We start from the raw sequence: 19,020 nt of genomic DNA on the forward strand, positions 1-19,020 counted from the left end.
CAAATCATGACCCCCGGGGGTAGGGCGGGGCCACAATAGGGAATCCAAGTTTTACATTGAAATATATAGGAAAAATCTTTAAAAATCTTCTTCTCAAGAACCACTGGGCCAGAATAGCTGAAACTTATATGGAAGCATCCTGGGGTAGTGTAGAATCTAAACTGCTCAAATCATGACCCCCAGGGGTAGGGCGGGCCACAATAGGGAATCCAAGATTTACATTGAAATATATAAGAAAAATCTTTAAAAATCTTCTTTTGAAGAACCACTGGGCCAGAAAAGCTGAACCTTGTGTGGAAGCATCCTGGGGTAGTGTAGATTCAAAATTGTTCAAATCATGACCCCCGGGGCTAGGGCTGAGCCACAATAGGGAATCCAAGTTTTACATTGAAATATATAAGAAAAATCTTTAAAAATCTTCTTTTGAAGAACCACTGGGCCAGAAAAGCTGAAACTTATGTGGAAGCATCCTGGGGTAGTGTAGATTCTAAATTGTTCAAATCATGACCCCTGGGGGTAGGGCGGGGCCACAATAAGTATTACAAGGGGGGAAATCTGGTAAAGAACAGCATGGCCAAAGTACTCAGGTGAGCGATGTGGCCCATGGGCCTCTTGTTGCCAAATTTTGTAAAAAGAAAATTGTATTTGTAGTTGATTGTAAATCTTGAACATATAATTAATCTTTAAAAGAAAAATATCATACCAAGATCTTCTTTTTAGACAGTGGCTATTTATAGCCACAGGCTATTGCTGCTGCTTTTGGGCTATAAATAACAACAGTGTTAAATCAATGGGACACTATCGGCGATTTTTGCAGAGTCAAAATAATGAAAATAGGATTGATTTGATGTTTGAAAATAAAATGCACATAGTTAACAAATACTCTCAAGTTATTTCACAGACATTTTGTTGATGGGCACAAAGCTTAATTCCTGATATTTGCCGCTATCAATATTTCTCCCTTCATGAATATTCATTAAATTACATCGATCTACAACTAACTCGTACACAGACCGTCTCGTATATTCGTATGCAAACTACAGAAATCACAAGGCTTTTTTAAGGTTGTGTTAATGTAAAATTTAAATAATATTTATTAATAGTCAGAATATTTAAGGGAAAAATATTTGAGAATAATGGTTTCACATTTTAACTTTGAAATCAAATAATTATAATTGCTAAACACAGGCACGGTGGTTTCTAAGTTACATGTATGCGACAAATGGTAATTACGAGACATTTACAATTTGATACTCCCTAATTATGAGATACTCCCTGCTAGGAAAGCATTGATCTCCAAATTTCTCCAATTCATAAGTACAATGTGATTCGAGGACTGCACATTCCTTGTTCCGGAATTGCATGTTTTATAAATGTTTTATTTGAAAGTTTCGTAGAATTTTTATACAATTATAAAACTTTTAAAGTTAACTGTAATTTTACGATGTCTTTTGATTGTTTGAATTTCTAATATCTGTTGACGATAATATATTAGAAATATATATATATATTTTCGGGGAAAAAAAGATCACGACATCTTATCAATAATCAGTTAATCAAAGAGTTATTGGAGGCAGATACGATGCCATAAAATTTGCAAAGTTTATTACGATTCTGTCTTAAAAAAAATGATAATTAACCATTGCCTTATTATCTCTGACAGAAAAACTACTGAACGAATGCTAATTTATCAAAGTTATAATTATAAAGACTGTGACGGAGAAAAGTTAACAATATACTTCATTTGTATTTGAAAATTCTATCGTGCCTCGAATAAAATTTACCCTTTAAAAAGTGTAAGAAAAAAGGTACTAAAATACACATACATGAAATATTAGGATTTTCTTGCGAATTCAGTGGGCTTAATTTAGGTCAGTCCTCTCCTGCGTGTGTTCACAAATTAAATTTCGTATTTCGCAATGACTAGCAGCAATAAGCAGGGTCAGTGCATATTAAGATTATGTGTGAGAAATAGCATCGTCACAAACCACGGCCAAAATATACGATCTTCTCCCATTCTGAAGAGAGCTAACTGAGGCTTGAGACGATGGAGAAATAGAGGCAGACAAATAATTTGTTTTTCTGTTCTTCTTTTCGAACAGTATATATCTAACAAAGAAGTAAGATTTTTGTAAAATTTCTGGAGTCTTTCAAGCTTTTAGAAATAAGTTAATTATAGCCAGGGAATTTGGGAAAGATGGGAATCCAAGGATAAAGTCTATTGCATTATCTTTCAGCATATGATTTATGTCACACAATCTACAGTACATGTCCAAAAGTGATTCATCATTTCCCTTTTTACCATAATTTATGAAAAGTAAGTTTTTGTTAAAAAATCTTGTGGGTTCAATTCTACTCAAAATTTTTAAAACTTTTCCAATGAGTTACGAAAAATTGTTCAAATTTTCTTTTTGGGGGGATGGGGGGTGGGGGGGGGGGTGTTCAAAATCTGATTATTGATCACTGAGTAAAGATTTGAAATTATAAAGTCAAAATTTCTAACTTCAAAACACCACGATTTCATTACACATTTTTGTAAAACATGCATCTTAGAATAAAAATTTTCGGTCACTACATGAGTATATTAGGAACCTTGATTCCCTTATGATTTAACATTTAGGATAAACTAGTTTTGACACATTTTAAGCATTAATTTATTAGGGAAAATACTAAAACATCCCAAAATCCATTATTTGAATATATAATTTCAATCTGTTCATCATCCTTAAATATATTTTCATTTTTAAATTTGCAATTATGACTGTAAACCACAATAGTTCATACAGAAAAAAACTGAAATGATCAAAGTTTCGTTTTGGCATTTCGTGATAGTTTTTTTTTTTTATTCAATCCTTATGTTATAATAAACCTAATGCAGAAAATTTCATGCAATAAATTAACAACTCCAATTAATACATGTCCTCATTATACTTCGGAAATACAAATTTACTGACTAAAAAACATGTATCATGAAAAATTGCAATAAACTTTCATAATTTCCACCATATCATTTTACAGATTCTTATTATATTTTATCTCATTCAATGCCAGTCGCCGTGTAGCGCAGTGGTTAGCGTTTGCTCTAGAGTCACGAACATGAAGGAGTCGATCCTTATGTAGCAGGTTCGAATCCCACTGCGGGACATGGAGACAGTGAAACCGAGGTCCCGTGTCGCAGTAAGTGCTGGTCAGAAAAAGATCCCTCACCACTCAATGACCAGGAGTGCTGAATATAGATCTAAATTTGCAGCCCACCAGCGGCAATAGTGATGTCTCAATATGAGTGAAAAATTCTCGAGAGGGACGTTAAACACAAAATCATTTATGCCACTGTCTATCAGTACTTACAGTACTTCGATTATAGTTTCTAATCTAAATGTCTCCGCCCATTTCCATGTAATAGAGAAACCGTAGTCTGACCAGGGGAAAATGTTCCAGCATTTTTTAGTGCGATAGATGTTAAAAATTGGCTTGTATTTTTTGATATGTTTAATTATGTTTTAATTAAAAATACATTGTTATACACAGTGAAAATGAACAAAATACCATATGCTAATATTTAACCGGTAAACCAAGGGTGTAAAAAGGGACCACACTACTATACTTAAGAAGAATACTCCTTTGAGCAGAATTGACGGACCATTATGAAATGCCATTTCCATGAAAAAGCATCCAGAAGTCCACATATCTGGCGTCCAATATCTGAAGATCCACTGTACAAGAATACCTAAAGTTTATACATTAATAGTTATATTTTCAAAGGACAAGATCGGCTAAGACCCCTTTTTGGCCCCAGGTTTGGGGTGTCTTTTAGAATGATGCAACGGTTTATCAATAAAAATCTGTTGACACCCTTGTCACAAAATGAGTATTGGTTCTAAGTTATGGGATACACAGCAGTCACAGGAAGGTCAGAAAATATGTCAATTTCCGAATTTTCTCATTTTTGTGCAATTTTTCATCGATTTTACAGCACATTTTGTTTCAGAAAACATAGAGCACAAGCTTGCCTATCTACCAAATTTGTATATTTCTTACACTAGTATCAGATGCATCTTATGTATAAAAATCTCAGATAGGCAAGCTTGTGCTCTATGTTTTCCGAAGTGAAAAGTATCTCAGAATTGACGAAATTCCACCAGAATTGAGCAAATTCTGGAAAATGTCCTACTTCTGCACCCTCTTTTTGTCTCCATATAAGCTTTGAATCAAAATTAGTGCTGGTTTTAAAACAAGCATCATTTTAAGTTCTTAACTACAAACTATCACAATTTTAACTGTATTTTGATTTTTACATCAAATAAGGGGCCAGATTCGGCCTTTACTATACCTTGTCCTTTCTTTTTTCAAAATAAAATTACAAATAACAAAAAATGTATTCTTCATAAAGCTACTGGTTTATCAATATGCATGGTTACATGTAATAAAACATGTGCAGGGTGGGAGAGAGAAGGAAAAGTGGGCAAGGCTTGGATCAAGCTGGTAAATTCAAATATAGTATGTGGTAAATCCATCAGATTTTGGGGTTCTATAATCATTAATTATGTTCAAGCATCTATCTTATGTGGTAATTTGACAATATTATGCAAACTAATTGCTTGACTACATCATAGTACAAAAAAATATATATATAGATATTCCTTAAATATTCTTCAAAGACTAAGAGAGGCCATTGTAAGAGAATGTGATGGTTATTATAGGTGCTTATTGAGGGCTAGTGCTACATTGTATGTTTAATCTGCATGGTGTGAATGACAACAGAAAGGGTATTACTAACAAACACACAAATGCTTTACTATATTCCCTCCAACTCGTTGTGAGGGGATAATAACATTAGTAGGATTCTGTAATGGAGAAACACTAAAATTTTATAATTGACCTTGACCTAAGGTCATTCATGCAAATTCAAGATCAGTGACAAAAGAAAATTGAAAATTCATATCAGGTTATATAGAAATATTTTAATTCCATACTTTAAATACACAAACTTAAGGACTCTCTATACACCAGTGCAAAATAGGTTTTATTTGGACATTGAGAAAATTGAATCAGGGTGTAAATATTGAGCTTATCTATCTAATTTCAATGTACAGTACGTGGCATTTGCTCCCCAGGAAAAATGTTCAGAGACGACAAAGTATCAATGAACAGAAATCACTTTTGTTTAGTACTTTACTTCCGTGGAGAAAATACACGCAGCAAATAAAGTGTTCAATTCATTTATCTGGACCTTTTTAATATATTCGATCAGTGCATATTATCTATTCAAGATATATTACTAAAGTCAGGTACTCTTCACACAATTGCTCCGAAGAAAATAGTTCCATTCATGATCAGTAGATACAACATTACAACAAATGTTAAGAATAATGATGTATATTTAATACGTTAAAGAAAACAAAATTAACGTAAAAAGATTTTAAGAAAATCACTTTTCCCAAGAAAAGGAAATAAAAAGTTTTCATATTCCTACGCTCGCTGCCTCCTCAGTCTTTTTCACGAAAATATATAGGTCATCCTTCGATTGATAGTGATAAATCTTTTCACCAATTATATAACTGTCATGATTATTGTTCGTTAATTGCCGTATATTTTCTTTTGAGTGAGAATATTAATCATTAACTGTGTGTGTGTGTGTGGTTTTTTCTCTTTTTTTAAATAACGGAATGGTTATTATGTTGTTAAACACCTGCAATCGTAACTTCTCGGCAAAGCAACGTGATTTGCCGAGCTCGTCTGAAAGGATCTTCGCACGTGTGTAAACCTAGTCTATTTGGTCTTGCAAGCACAGGTATGTGCATCGTTCGCTAGTGACGCTTAGATCATGTAGACTGGGTATCAGTATTTGCTACGGACATGAAGAAGAACTATACACCAGTTTCATAACAAGTGCAGGTTTTTTTACTCAAGCCCTAGACTGGGCTAAAGGGGCTGAGTTACCTAAAACGATGCTAGGTCATTGATCTACTCAGTTTAAAAACACGAAAATATACTATTTTTGTAAATAAAAACATTTCTAGAAACAAAAATGAAGTTTATCTTCAAAACGTCTCTATATTCAAAATCTATATAAAGTGTTAAATGTCGGATTTTATTCTATGACGAAGGAGTGATGCTCCACAGCCGCAACCGATCTCGCGCTTTCCTTTGCGTTTAACAACGGCCGTCAATGCATCTCTAGACGAGTTCATTAAGGTCTTCCGCTCCAGGCGGAAGACCTTCTACTGATTCTGATGGTTAAGATTATTCTTATTATTCTTTTTTTTTTTTCCTAGACGCCAACTTTGAGACCTCATATCTTGCTCATTTCTCAACGGATTTTGCTCAAATTTGCAGGGTTTAAAGACGTTACAAAATTCTATCAGAATGCTGTCAAACATTTCAAAAACCCACTTCCGCTTTTGGGTTATCTCCCTTTAAATGAAAATTTAGGTGGCTTCATTTCCAGACAAAGGCTCAGAGACTACTGAAGCTGGAGTAGAAATTCTACCGAATTTAAATAATAGAAGCACTGAAGTTGTGCACATCGGTTTTTGTTTTTCAATTTCTGTATTCAAAATGGCGCTAGAGAGGGGTCAAAAATTAGAACGCCAAAAAGAGCGAAAATTTACACATATTTTCCTTTTTATCTTCTAAACTAAAAATATTTTGATAAAACATGTAGAATAAAAGTTGTGCACAATTTTAAGGCCTTTCATTTGAGACCACTAAAAAGGGTCTGGCCCCTAAAATTAGGGATCTGGGGCCCTTTAAAGTTTTTGCTTTATAACTCAAAAACGGTAAATATTTCGAAATAGCTGCCGTAATTAAAGTTGTTATTTAACATCTTATTGATCTCAAGAAAATGTTATTTTGTTTGAGTCTTGTGTTCTAAATGAGCTAGAAGCATAACACATATACAGGTAAGTGTTTTCATTCAGCAAGTAAACAAGAGCCCTTCATGCGTGTAATTAAAATAAACTTACTATAAATAATAAACCTTGCTATATTAGATGCTAATATTCTTTAGAATCAGGTTTTTGAAGTATTTTGTGCTTTATTTCCAAATTATTTACTGACAACTTTCCCTTTTATTTCGTTTGTTTTCAAATTTGGATAAACCAGTCTACTAAACAGGGAAAAAAAGACAACCTTTTCTTCTTTTCATATAAAAACAAACAATAAAGTTAGAAAATAAAACAAAACTTTAAACATAGACTTTTCACAACCATTAAGTACACGCCTTTTACATTCACCTCGTGTGTTTACAATTATGTAACCGCTCCCTCGATAGCGCGTGGCAAAGGAGGTCACCGAGGATCAATCGGCGTGTGAACCAGCGACCTAAGGTCATACACAAAACAAATAGAATGGCCATTCCAAATACATTTTAACTAAGTGATGAGTGGATAAATATGTTGAATCTTTCAGATTATTTCATATCTTTGATTAAGTCGCTAGTACATTTCGATTTATATTTTATTCGCTCAATTACAAGAAAGTTGCATATTTAGTCTTATAAACATTGCATTGTTGAGATAATTGCGCTTTGTGGAAAATTACTTTAAAATCATTTCGAATCTTTCATATGATTCCGTCTTACTGTTTAATTATCACTCGCTCGTTTTAATCAGCTAGTCTTAACTGCCTTTCACTTATTCACTTCAAATTCAATACATTTTGAATGCCGAAAAGACCACTTTCTTTGCGTATTAAAGAAACAGTTTATTTATCTCTCTTATGTTATTATTTAACGAGTTGCTATTTCTTTCATGAACATTAAACAGGATGTATGTAATTAAAAACGATAATTGTATGTAGAGGTCACATTTTTAATTGTCAGGAAAATCGAAAATAAAATTAAGTACTTTTGAGTTTGTATTATTTTCTTCCTAACTTACAATATTATTGCATACAAAATACTAGGTCGGACGCATGTAACTTAACCGCCTCAATATTTCACTTGTATTTGAAAATTCTATCGAGCGTCGAATGAATTTTACCCGTTAAAAAGTGTACCAAAAAAAAAAACCACTTCCTATGCAGTTTTCTTTGGGAATCAATTGGCTTAGATAGTCTACTCCGACATGTGTTGACAAAACTCACGCAATGAGAAGCCATACATTTCAAACTTGTGACCTCTTGGTCAGTGCATGTGAAGATTACGCATGGCAATTAGTGTCTGGAAAACGAAGTATGTTTTATAAGTGATTTGACAGGTTAAGATTTGTTCTCATTCCAAATTAAATACAAACACAAACCCTTTATTTTCTTTGTTATTTTATACCGTCAGTTATATCAGATAGATTGTTTTAAAAACGTGTTGTTTACGAAGATTAATCTTATGCATTTGTTTTATTTCATCTAATAAATTGAATTTACCCATGACACAAATTATTGGTACATGCATGTAAGTACGCGTAAATGCGATTTAATTTGTTTATGCGGAAGAGCGCCCAAAATAAATACACTTCAAACTCTGGAATTTCCCTATTTTACTGTTTAAATCATAGGTCCACTCAGCTGACGAGTTGTTTTAATAACGGTAATAAATTATATTCAAGTCCTGGCGAGCGATCGTTACGGTTGGTGACATTGCAATTAAACAGGTCGATACTAAGGTACTAAGATACTAATGGGTGTATATATTTTCACCTAATATGTTTTCATTGAGTGTTTTCATAAGAAGTAAATTGCTGGAGGATATCATGTTCTCCCTAATCACATCGATAGCGTGTAGAAACAGCGGTATATGAACACGCGCTTTTGTGTACAAAGCAAACGTGTAAACCAAAAGGATGGGAAAAAAACGACGAAATAAAAACATTTCTCTATTAACTGAAATTATTGTCTTTAGACAGATAAAAATAAATGATTATCCGCCTGAGAACATGTGAAAATCATACCCAAATACAATGTAACGAAGGATTTTGGGTTTAATCCCGAGTACACATTTATAGCAATGATGTGTACATGTACATGCAGAATACCTCTTTTTTTTTATCCTTCGTCCATGTGTTCCTCCTTAACGGAAAAAATTATCTGTAAATTATATTATACCGAACGAGGTTGAAAAATGCCGAACTTTATTTCTTAAAATTAACAGCAATTATCCGACTTTTCTCATATCACTGTAAAAATGCCGTAAAAACTAAAACCGTCTGGTTTGACTTTGTCAACGCGTTTTAGATCGGGTTTGAGATTTTTATTAAATGTCTGGAGTATTTCGCTTATTCTGCAAGTCCGTATAATGAAAGAAAACACTGACAGATTTAGAGGAGGTTCAGGGTGTCTGCCCACACTGGCGGATTTAAGTGGGGCTTGGAGGCGCACGCCCCCCCCCCCCCTAAAATTTTCAAAATATGACATGACTAATATTAATAATCCATACTTTGGTTTTATAATTAATGGTCGATTAAAAAATGGTAATTTTATTTTATGATCAAGTATCGGTTTTCTTAAAAATCAAGTCTGAAAACCTTGCATTCCCTAGGCTATGAATATTATCTCATAATTATTCAAAGCGGAAAACGTCTCCCGATTTCGTTTGAAGGGTAGACAGCACTTGTCAATTTCCTATGATGATGCAAAGAAAAATACTGCAATATTTAAAGGCTGGTCTAAGGTAAATAACATTCGGCAAACCTCGGCTGATTCCGTCACCTTCATCCAGATGAGGTACGAATCGGCCGAGGTGTGCCGAGTGAGGTAAATAAATGAATTTAAAATCAGAAGGTCTACGTTACAAACCTATCCACTGATTGATGTATTTATTTATCAAATGGTGTAACTATGCAGTAATTTACTTACATAGATACAAGACTTTTTTTAACGTCAGGATATAGGTTAGGATGGTCACAGACGAGTGTAACTTCGACCACCTGGTTAATTTCGACTGTTCATAAATACCTTAAAATTATCAGTTTATCACCTCTAAAAATATCTTGTATATACAGAAAGACACAGTGGATATTCCTGGCGTGAAATTTATCAACTATGTTTAAATTTGCAACTTAAATTCATACCTTTTAAATTTATAGTATTTAGTTTTTACAAATAAAATGCAAATCAGCTGAACAGAAATCGGCCGAAGTTACCCTTCGCATGAATACGGCGTCAGCAGGTAACTCAGTTCGACCAATGAAAATGATGCAATGCTATTTGTTACCAGAAAAAAATCATGACTACCATCCGTATAAAAAAGTATTAGGATAAGTATTATGTACAAGAATACTCCGTAGAAACTAGTTCTATAACCGTGGAAAAAATCATCTGTTTTGTTTGTACATGCGGTTTAGATGCCTGCGCATGTATATATTTGTAGCATGCCTTGACAAATCGGTAAATTATATATAGTCTCTAGGCACCTGGTGCACTTAATGTCTTCAAATTAGGTACATTTTGAAAATTGCTTTTTTTTCTTTTTGTCAGCATTTTTTCACAATCTTTTATATTTTACAACAGAATAATTTAGATTAATATATATGTATTTTTTTAAATTAGAGATGACGCGAATAATTTCATTTATATTTGCACATCGATCGAAAATACCCCGTGTGCAATTGAAGTTACCCAACACACATATCTTGTAAATCGAACACATCTATTTTATATCATGACGAATAATAAATATAACACAATGTAATCTGAACAATAAAAGGTATTCCGAAGGAAAAATAATCCATAAATGTTGAACATAATACATGTAATAGGCAGTGACATACTTGAACAAATCTAAATATTAAAAAATAATCGGACGGAATTACACCACCCTACCCTACAGTGTATCTGTCATATATGTATAATACTTATAAAAACAAACGTTGCAATATTTAATTTTTCAATATTCAGATATTCTTTGTGTATCATTGTGCTTCGTTTATTTCATGCTGCTATAAAGGGAACTGCACGTTACAGCGTGTTTGTTTATATTGTTTCGTTGGCTGCGGTGGAGATACATGTGTAGGTCAGTGAATGGAATTTAAAAAAAAAAAACAACACTTTTTGGAATAACATTAGAGTTACATACAAATACCAGGTTGACTAGCATCCTTGCTGAAATAATAATGATTCAGAACGACTTCTGACATACATGAAGTTCGGAGATTCACGAAGTTCGGAGATACACAAAGTTTCTGCTTTCTCAAGAGTAAATTTGAAATAAAAATTATCAAATGATTAATAAATTTGTACATTATTCTTAAGCAGACGTGAAATTCCTACAAAGACTTTAGAGTATTGTAAGTTACAAACTTAATTCATATCTTATAGGCTTTTGTGTAAAGGAAGTAATCAATACAACTATTTTTGTGTCTGGTTTTACTGACTCTTAAAATTCACGAAAACCCAGGAGCTTCCGGGGGCTTCGCGCCCTAGGCCACCACCAGGGCTTCGCCCTGGACCCACTGGGGGTCTTAAGGCGGCCCCCAGACCCCATGCCTGAACGAAGTTATCCACGCCCCCCCCCCTCACAAATCCTATATCCGCCCATGGCCCCCTTTTGTATCCAAAATATACACAAGATTTAATAAATCAATTTATAATGTGGCTTTGGGCCCCTACCCCGACACAAAACTGGTCGGGCCCCCTTTTCAAGATTCCTGTTTCCGCCACTGAAAAAGAATGTGTTGTTCTCTTGGATGTCGATATCTGAATTATGTTTTATTTAAACACCTAGTCTTATATATCATGGGCGCCAATAATAGGACGATTATTTGTTTTTTAAAATAAAGTGGTTCTTACTGGTTTTACCAGGTACATGTCAGTACAAGTGAGGATGGAGCTTTATAGAAGCAGGTGATGAATTCCGAGAGAAAGGCACTGCCTATTTTATATACATGTACATTCTTAGGGACCTGGTTTTCTGAAGCGATCTCACTGTTATTCAAAGACCTAGCTAGAAATTCTCTCTCTCCCTCTCTCTCTCTCTCTTTGAAATGCAGGCCCGTCGATTGTTAAAAGAAAAAATGACAAAATAATTTCAATTTTTAATAAGTATCTCATCTCCCAAGCCAAAGACCCAAGTAAGCTTTTGCTGTTCATAATTCTTCATCTTTGTTTGCTATATTGGTGTATATAAGCATTATCGTCGTTGTTGTTCTAAAGCTACTCGTAAATTTTTCTCATTTTTATCTTATCAAGAACCACTGGACCATAACAACGAAAATTAACACAGAATATTTTTGGTAAAGTTTTGTTCAAATGAAGGGTCACATCCTCTTTTAACGGATACATGTAGAAAAAGTTAGATGGGGTCCAGGCGCAGATCAAGGAATTTTTTTCCACGGCGGGGGGAGAGGAGGGGATCCCAATAAAAAAAAATATTTCAACCCAGAAATTTCTTGACGAGCCAAAAAAAAAAAGAAACTCTTTTCCCAAACGTGAAATCCTATTTCGTGTGTGTGTTTGTGTGTGTGTATGGGGGAGGGGGGGGGGGGTCGTTGACTTTTAAAGCTTCATACCTAAGACTTTTCATACCATTTTAACACAGATCCGCGTTTTCGAGGAAGGGTCCGTGTTTTCTAAAGGGGGGGGGGGGGGCATGGTCAGTTTTACTTGTCAGCTCACCTGAGCTGAAAGCTCAAGTGAGCTTTTCTGATCACCCGTTGTCCGTCGTCCGTCCGTCTGTCTGTCCGTCCGTCTGTCTGTAAACTTTTCACATTTTCAACTTCTTCTCAAGAACCACTGGGCCAATTTTAACCAAACTTGGTACAAAGTATTCTTGGGGGAAGGGGAGTTAATTTTTTTTAAAATAAAGGACCAAGTTCCCTTACAAGGGGAGATAATCAAGAAAAGACAAAAATAGGGTAGGGTCATTAAAAAATCTTCTTCTCAAGAACCACTGGGCCAGAAAAGCTGAAGTCATGACCCCCGGGGGTAGGGCGGGGCCACAATAGGGAATCCAAGTTTTACATTGAAATATATAGGAAAAATCTTTTAAAATCTTCTTCTCAAGAACCACTGGGCTAGAAAAGCTGAAACTTATGTGGAAGCATCCTGGGGTAGTGTAGATTCTAAATTGTTCAAATCATGACCACTGGGGGTAGGGCGAGGCCACAATAGGGAATACAAGTTTTACATTGAAATATATAGGAAAAATCTTTAAAAATCTTCTTCTCAAGAACCACTGGGCCAGAAAAGCTGAAACTTATGTGGAAGCATCCTGGGGTAGTGTAAATTCTAAATTGTTCAAATCATGACCCCCGGGGGTAGGGCGTGGCCACAATAGGAAATACACATTTTACATTAAAAATCTTCTTCTCAAGAACCACTGGGCCAGAAAAGCTGAAACTTATGTGGAAGCATCCTGGTGTAATGTAGATTCTAAATTGTTCAAATCATGACCCCCAGGGACAGGACTGGGCCACAATAGGAAATACAAGTTTTACTTAGAAATATATAGGAAAAATCTTTAAAAATCTTCTTCTCAAGAACCACTGAGCCAGAAAAGCTGAAACTTTTTTTGGAAGCATCCTGGGGTAGTGTAGACTCTAAATTGTTCAAATCATGACCCCCAGGCGTAGGGCGAGGCCACAATAGGAAATACAAGTTTTACATTGAAATATATAGGAAAAATCTTTAAAAATCTTCTCAAGAACCACTGGACCAGAAAAACTGAAACTTATGTGGAAGCATCCTGGGGTAGTGTAGATTCTAAATTGTTCAAATCATGGCCCCTGGGGGTAGGGTGGGGCCACAATAGGTATTACAAGGGGGGAAGTCTGGTAATGAACAGCATGGCCAAAGTTACTCAGGTGAGCGATGTGGCCCATGGGCCTCTTGTTTAGTATATACATTTAACTGCCCCCAACCCCCTCTAGATCCGCGCATGGGGTCATTTGAAAATAGTATTCTCAAGAATCCCTGGACTAGAATGAGAAAATTTCCAACATAGCATACATTCATTTTTTTCTTTTTTCAAATATTGATTCCAGGGAGAAGGTTTGGGCCGGAAAGAGTGTTCATAATTTAACAAAGGAATTTATATATCCCCCCAAACGAAGTGTGTGGGTTTGGGGTGGGGGTGTTTTGAGTCTTTTGGAATCACACTGTCCGTCTGCCTAGCTGTCCGTCTGTACGTGATAGTTCGCCAAGGATATTATAACTTTGTTATGAAGAAACTGGAAGGTCATACTTGGTACAAAGATTACTAATGATCCGAAGGTGTGTCATGGTTTTGATCCAACATCATTCCAGCAAGTTCAAGGTCATTGGAAAAAAATAGCAAGTATCATACTTGATACAGAAATTGCTTATGACAAAATTAAAGGGTTTGACACGACTTTCATCCAAGGTCATTCCTGTAAGTTCAAGGTCACTGACAGAAAACTGTAAGATTACTGTATGTGTTATAACTTTTGAAGCTCATACTTGGAACAAAGATTGCTTATGATCCACCGGTTTGAGATAACATAGTACTAGACTGGCAGAAGAAGTGGCAAAATTCGTGCCTGGATTATAAATTTATAAGGGGTGGGAGGAACACAGGAAACTTTTTCTCAGATTGCTTGAGATGGGTTTTCCTGACCTTGAACAAAGGTTTTTTCGGCAAGTTCAAGGTCACTGGCAGATAAATATTTTTTTTTTTCCACATGCTATAACTTTGTTATATAAAATCACTGGAAGCTTTTACTTGATACAGAGATTGCTTATGATCCAAGAATGTGTTTTGACCTTAATCCAAGGTCTTTCTGCCAAGTTCAAGGTCACTGACAGAAAAGTGCAATATTCTTTTTCAGGTATATCTTTGTCATTGGGTATCACTGGAAGCTCATAATTTGTTCAAAGGTTGTTTTTGACCTTAACATAGGTCATTTAGGCAAGTTCAAGGTCACTGATATAATAAGTGTAAAATTCAAAAAGGTCTAGTCGCCCAAGTGGCGCAGTGGTAAGAGTGTCTGCTCTAGAGTCGTGGATTATGGAGTTGATCCTTACGTCGCAGGTTCGAATCCCACTGTGGGACGCAGAGACTGATCCTTCGGATGAGACCGTACAAACTGAGGTCCCGTCTGGCAGTAGGTGCTGGCACGAAAAAGATCCCTCACTGCTAAATGGCCATGTGTGCCGAGTATAGGTCAAAATTTGCAGATCTCCATCGGCAAATAGTGGCGTCTCCATATGATTGAAAAATTCTCGAAAGGGGCGTTAAACAACATACAAACAAATAAACAAAAAGGTCTATACTTTTGTAATAGAAAAAATTGCATGCATTTGCATTTCACTGAAAAGATGATAAATATATCATCCAGAGTGTGTAATGGCCTTGACTTAAATACGAGGTCACTTAGAATATGATGTTTTGGATGAATAGTCTGAAAGAATACGTGACTGTGATTTTTTTTTTTATGTCGGTGACATAAAGATGGTGTTTGCTCTTAACAAGCTGCAGAATGTGTCATGACTTGACGCAAAGTTATTTGGACAAGTTCAAGTTCACTGACAGGGGAATTTTACATTCCTTTGCTGTCTTTCTACTGTTGAAACATTGAAAGTTGATGCCCCTTACAGGATTGTTTATAACCTTAAAATGTTGCACGACCTTGACTCAAGGTCGCTCTGTCCTGTCCGGAGCTCCGACGGAAGACCTATTCGTTGCATTGCAACGAGCTCGGCTCTAGTTGATTACTCTTGTTGACCCATCTTTAACATCTGCCTATACTTTGAGTTAAAGTACTTTAATAGCACAAAATTAAAAAATAAATTAAAATCTATCCTTGATAGATCTATAGTTTTGCTATTTATAAAAATTGGGCTATCTTTGATCTTTGCTTGGACTTGTTTCGAATTTTTACAGAAGATTCTAACATTGGAAAGTTAGATGGTACACATGTAGCACAGGCCCATAGTATGCGGGATTTTTTCGGAGCCCCCCCCCCCTTTCACTTTGAAAACGTTGCTACAGGCCTGTAACATGCTATTTGGATTAAATATGAGTGAGCTGTTAAATACATCTTTAAAATTATACGGTTAATTATATTTAGTCTATGTTCTATGTGAAATTAAAACTTTTTCTATAGGCATCTGCAACGTTGTGATAATAAAAGTCACTAATCGCATGTAACGTTATATACATGTATGTACATGCAGTTTCCTTAGTACATGCATATTTTATTCAACAAAAGATGTTGAAACCCAGTAGCCTAAATATTATGTCATTTTAGGTTATTTATGGCCATTGTATAGTTGACTTTCTACAGCTTGAGTATCTCTGACGTTTTATCAGTAAATATTTTTTTTTTTTAAATTAGAAATCATCTGAGCACAATGAAAATTCGAATAAATTAAAAGTCGAATATCTTGGATATGGGGTAACCCATATCTATTCTTGTTAAAATGTTAAGAATACTAAATTGATTACAAATTGAGTATAATATACTGTAAATTTCAATTTATTGGAATTGAGATCTAAGGGCAGATCACTCTAACTGCAGAAAAATACCATAGAATCAGAACTCTTTAGTGTGCAGCGTAGAGAGGGTTCTTAAAGCAGTTTCTTAGAAATAAGTAAATTGGCACTTTAAAACTTAATGCAGCGGGAAGGAGGTAGGGGTGGTAATTTCAAGAGCTTGTTTACGGTACCTCTAGTAGCTGATTGGGATGGACTACTTGTGTCCAAGTGCTATATTGAGTTTACTGTTGAGTTATTAATGAGTTAAATCCTCTGATAAAAAAACATATATATACAAAAATAGAAAAAAAGGTTATTTTCTTGACTTGTGCAGTGCACTTCCCTAAACTAGTAAATAATGCAATATTTACTCTCCAAGGCTACCAGATCTTTAATTTTAAATGCCAACATGGTGTAATGGTGCATGCTTTCGTATCTTTACGATAGAGGAACAGGTTCAATTCCTGTTGTTGGCTTTCCTTTGAAAGAACTGGTAGTAATCTTGCACTGTTTAAGAATATTTCGGTATAATAGCTTTTAATGTTCATTAGATTAGCACACACAAGATAAATGTAAATAAAATTTATATATATATATATATATATATATATATATATATATATATATATATATATATATATATATATATATATATATATATATATATACAGACCCTGAAACGTGCTACTACCCCACACGCACGCTGCACGAACGGTACACGCTCGCTACACGGTTTGCACGAAACGCTGCACGGTTTACACGAAACGCTACACGGTTTGCACGAAACGCTACACGGTTTTCACGAAACGCTTTGCACGAAAGGCTGCACGGTTTACACGAAAGCCTGCACGAAACGCTTTGTACACGTTTCTCACACGCTTTGTACACGATTCTCGCACGCTTTGGCCTCGATCTGGATTTTCCATTCGGAATCTCTCGGACTTAATTTAAATTATTACGGATTAATCAAAGATTAATCATTCTGATAAAGTTAAGATTAAACCTCGCTACACCAGTACTATACTAACAGATAAAATACTCAATGTTCAGTTGTAATTAATTAATAGTTGTCAATGAGTTTGTGAGCCGGCCGGTGAAATGCCTATCATCGTCTATGTACAAATCTTTTTCATTAGACTCTGAATTACGCACTGAAAAAAAAAAACAAATATATTTGTAATTCATAATCTTTTACAGCATTCAATGTTTTCACAATTATAGTTTGATATTATAAAGTCGTTTTTATTACTGACAAATAAATGCAGTTATTGAATTGAAAAAAAAAAAATATTAAATTGCGTATGATTTCTGTAAACAGATTGATTTTCTTTTCCTTTCTTTTTTTAATTATTGATTTATTCATTTTTTAATTTAGTAAATAAATGATTTCATTTGATTAAATTAGGTTCTGCTTATAATTTGCAAAGGTAATATGTACACTGCATCAAACAAGAACATTGTGCGTGAAAAGGGGGGGGGGGAGGTAGATTACCGAGATCTTACTTCTGTACCTGGCTAAATATAACGGGCACTTGTTTCAGTAAGTATACCATTGGAAAAAAATTATTATAGAATCAAATGCTCGTTCTAAGAAAAAAAAGATATCCATATCTCCAACGGGACCCGATACATGTAACTCATTAAATGCACTTTATTCAGAATGGTAAATATATCGTTTCATTACAGAGTTGAACTTTAATTCATCAAAAATTTTATATGGTAGAGAAGCCGGGGGATAGGTATTGTAATTCTTTAGTTCTCTTTTGAGGCATTGTGTTTATCAAATAAAAACAATATATCCACCTCCTTGTAAAATCCTTGATTTCAAACCCTGTCTAGCCAAAAAAAAAAATGTAATCAATAGTCGCAGCTCTTAACAATACATTCAGTATATATGTTTACATGTCCAATCACCAAAAACTAAAAATTATGCTCTAGAACTGCGTGATTAACAAAACAACTAATACATAATTATTCAGGATTTATTAAGGTCTTCCGTTTCCAACGGAAGACCTTCTACTGATTCTGATGGTTAAGATTATTATTAAGGTCTTCCGTTTCCAACGGAAGACCTTCTACTGATTCTGATGGTTAAGATTATTATTCTTTTTTTTTTTCTTCTTTTTCCTAGACGCCAACTTTGAGACCTCATATCTCGCTCATTTCTCAACGGATTTTGCTCAAATTTGCAGAGTTTATAGACGTTACAAAACTCTATCAGAATGCTGTCAAACAGTTCAAAAAGTCACTTCCGCTTTTGAGTTATTGCCCTTTAAATGAAAATTTATTAGGCTTCATTTCCAGACAAAGGCTCCGAGACTACAAAAGCTGGAGCAGAAATTCTACCGAATTTAGATAATAGAAGGATTGAAGTTGTGCACATCGGTTTTTGTTTTCCGATTTCTGTATTCAAAATGGTGCTAATTAGGGGTCAAAATTTAGAACGCCTAAAAGAGCGAAAATTTAGACATATTTTCCTTTGTATCTTTAAAACTAAAAATATTTTGATAAGACATGTAGAATAAAAGTTGTGCACAATGTCAAGGCCTTTCATTTGACACCACTAAAAAGGGGCTGGCCCCTCAAATTAGGGATCTGGAGCCCTTTAAAGTTTTTGCTTTATAACTCAAAAACGGTAAATATTTCGAAATGGC

Source organism: Saccostrea echinata, unplaced genomic scaffold (assembly GCF_033153115.1).
Source record: "Saccostrea echinata isolate AGI-Se365-2 ecotype Australia unplaced genomic scaffold, CSIRO_AGI_Sech_v1 ptg000054l, whole genome shotgun sequence".
NCBI lineage: Eukaryota > Metazoa > Mollusca > Bivalvia > Ostreida > Ostreidae > Saccostrea > Saccostrea echinata.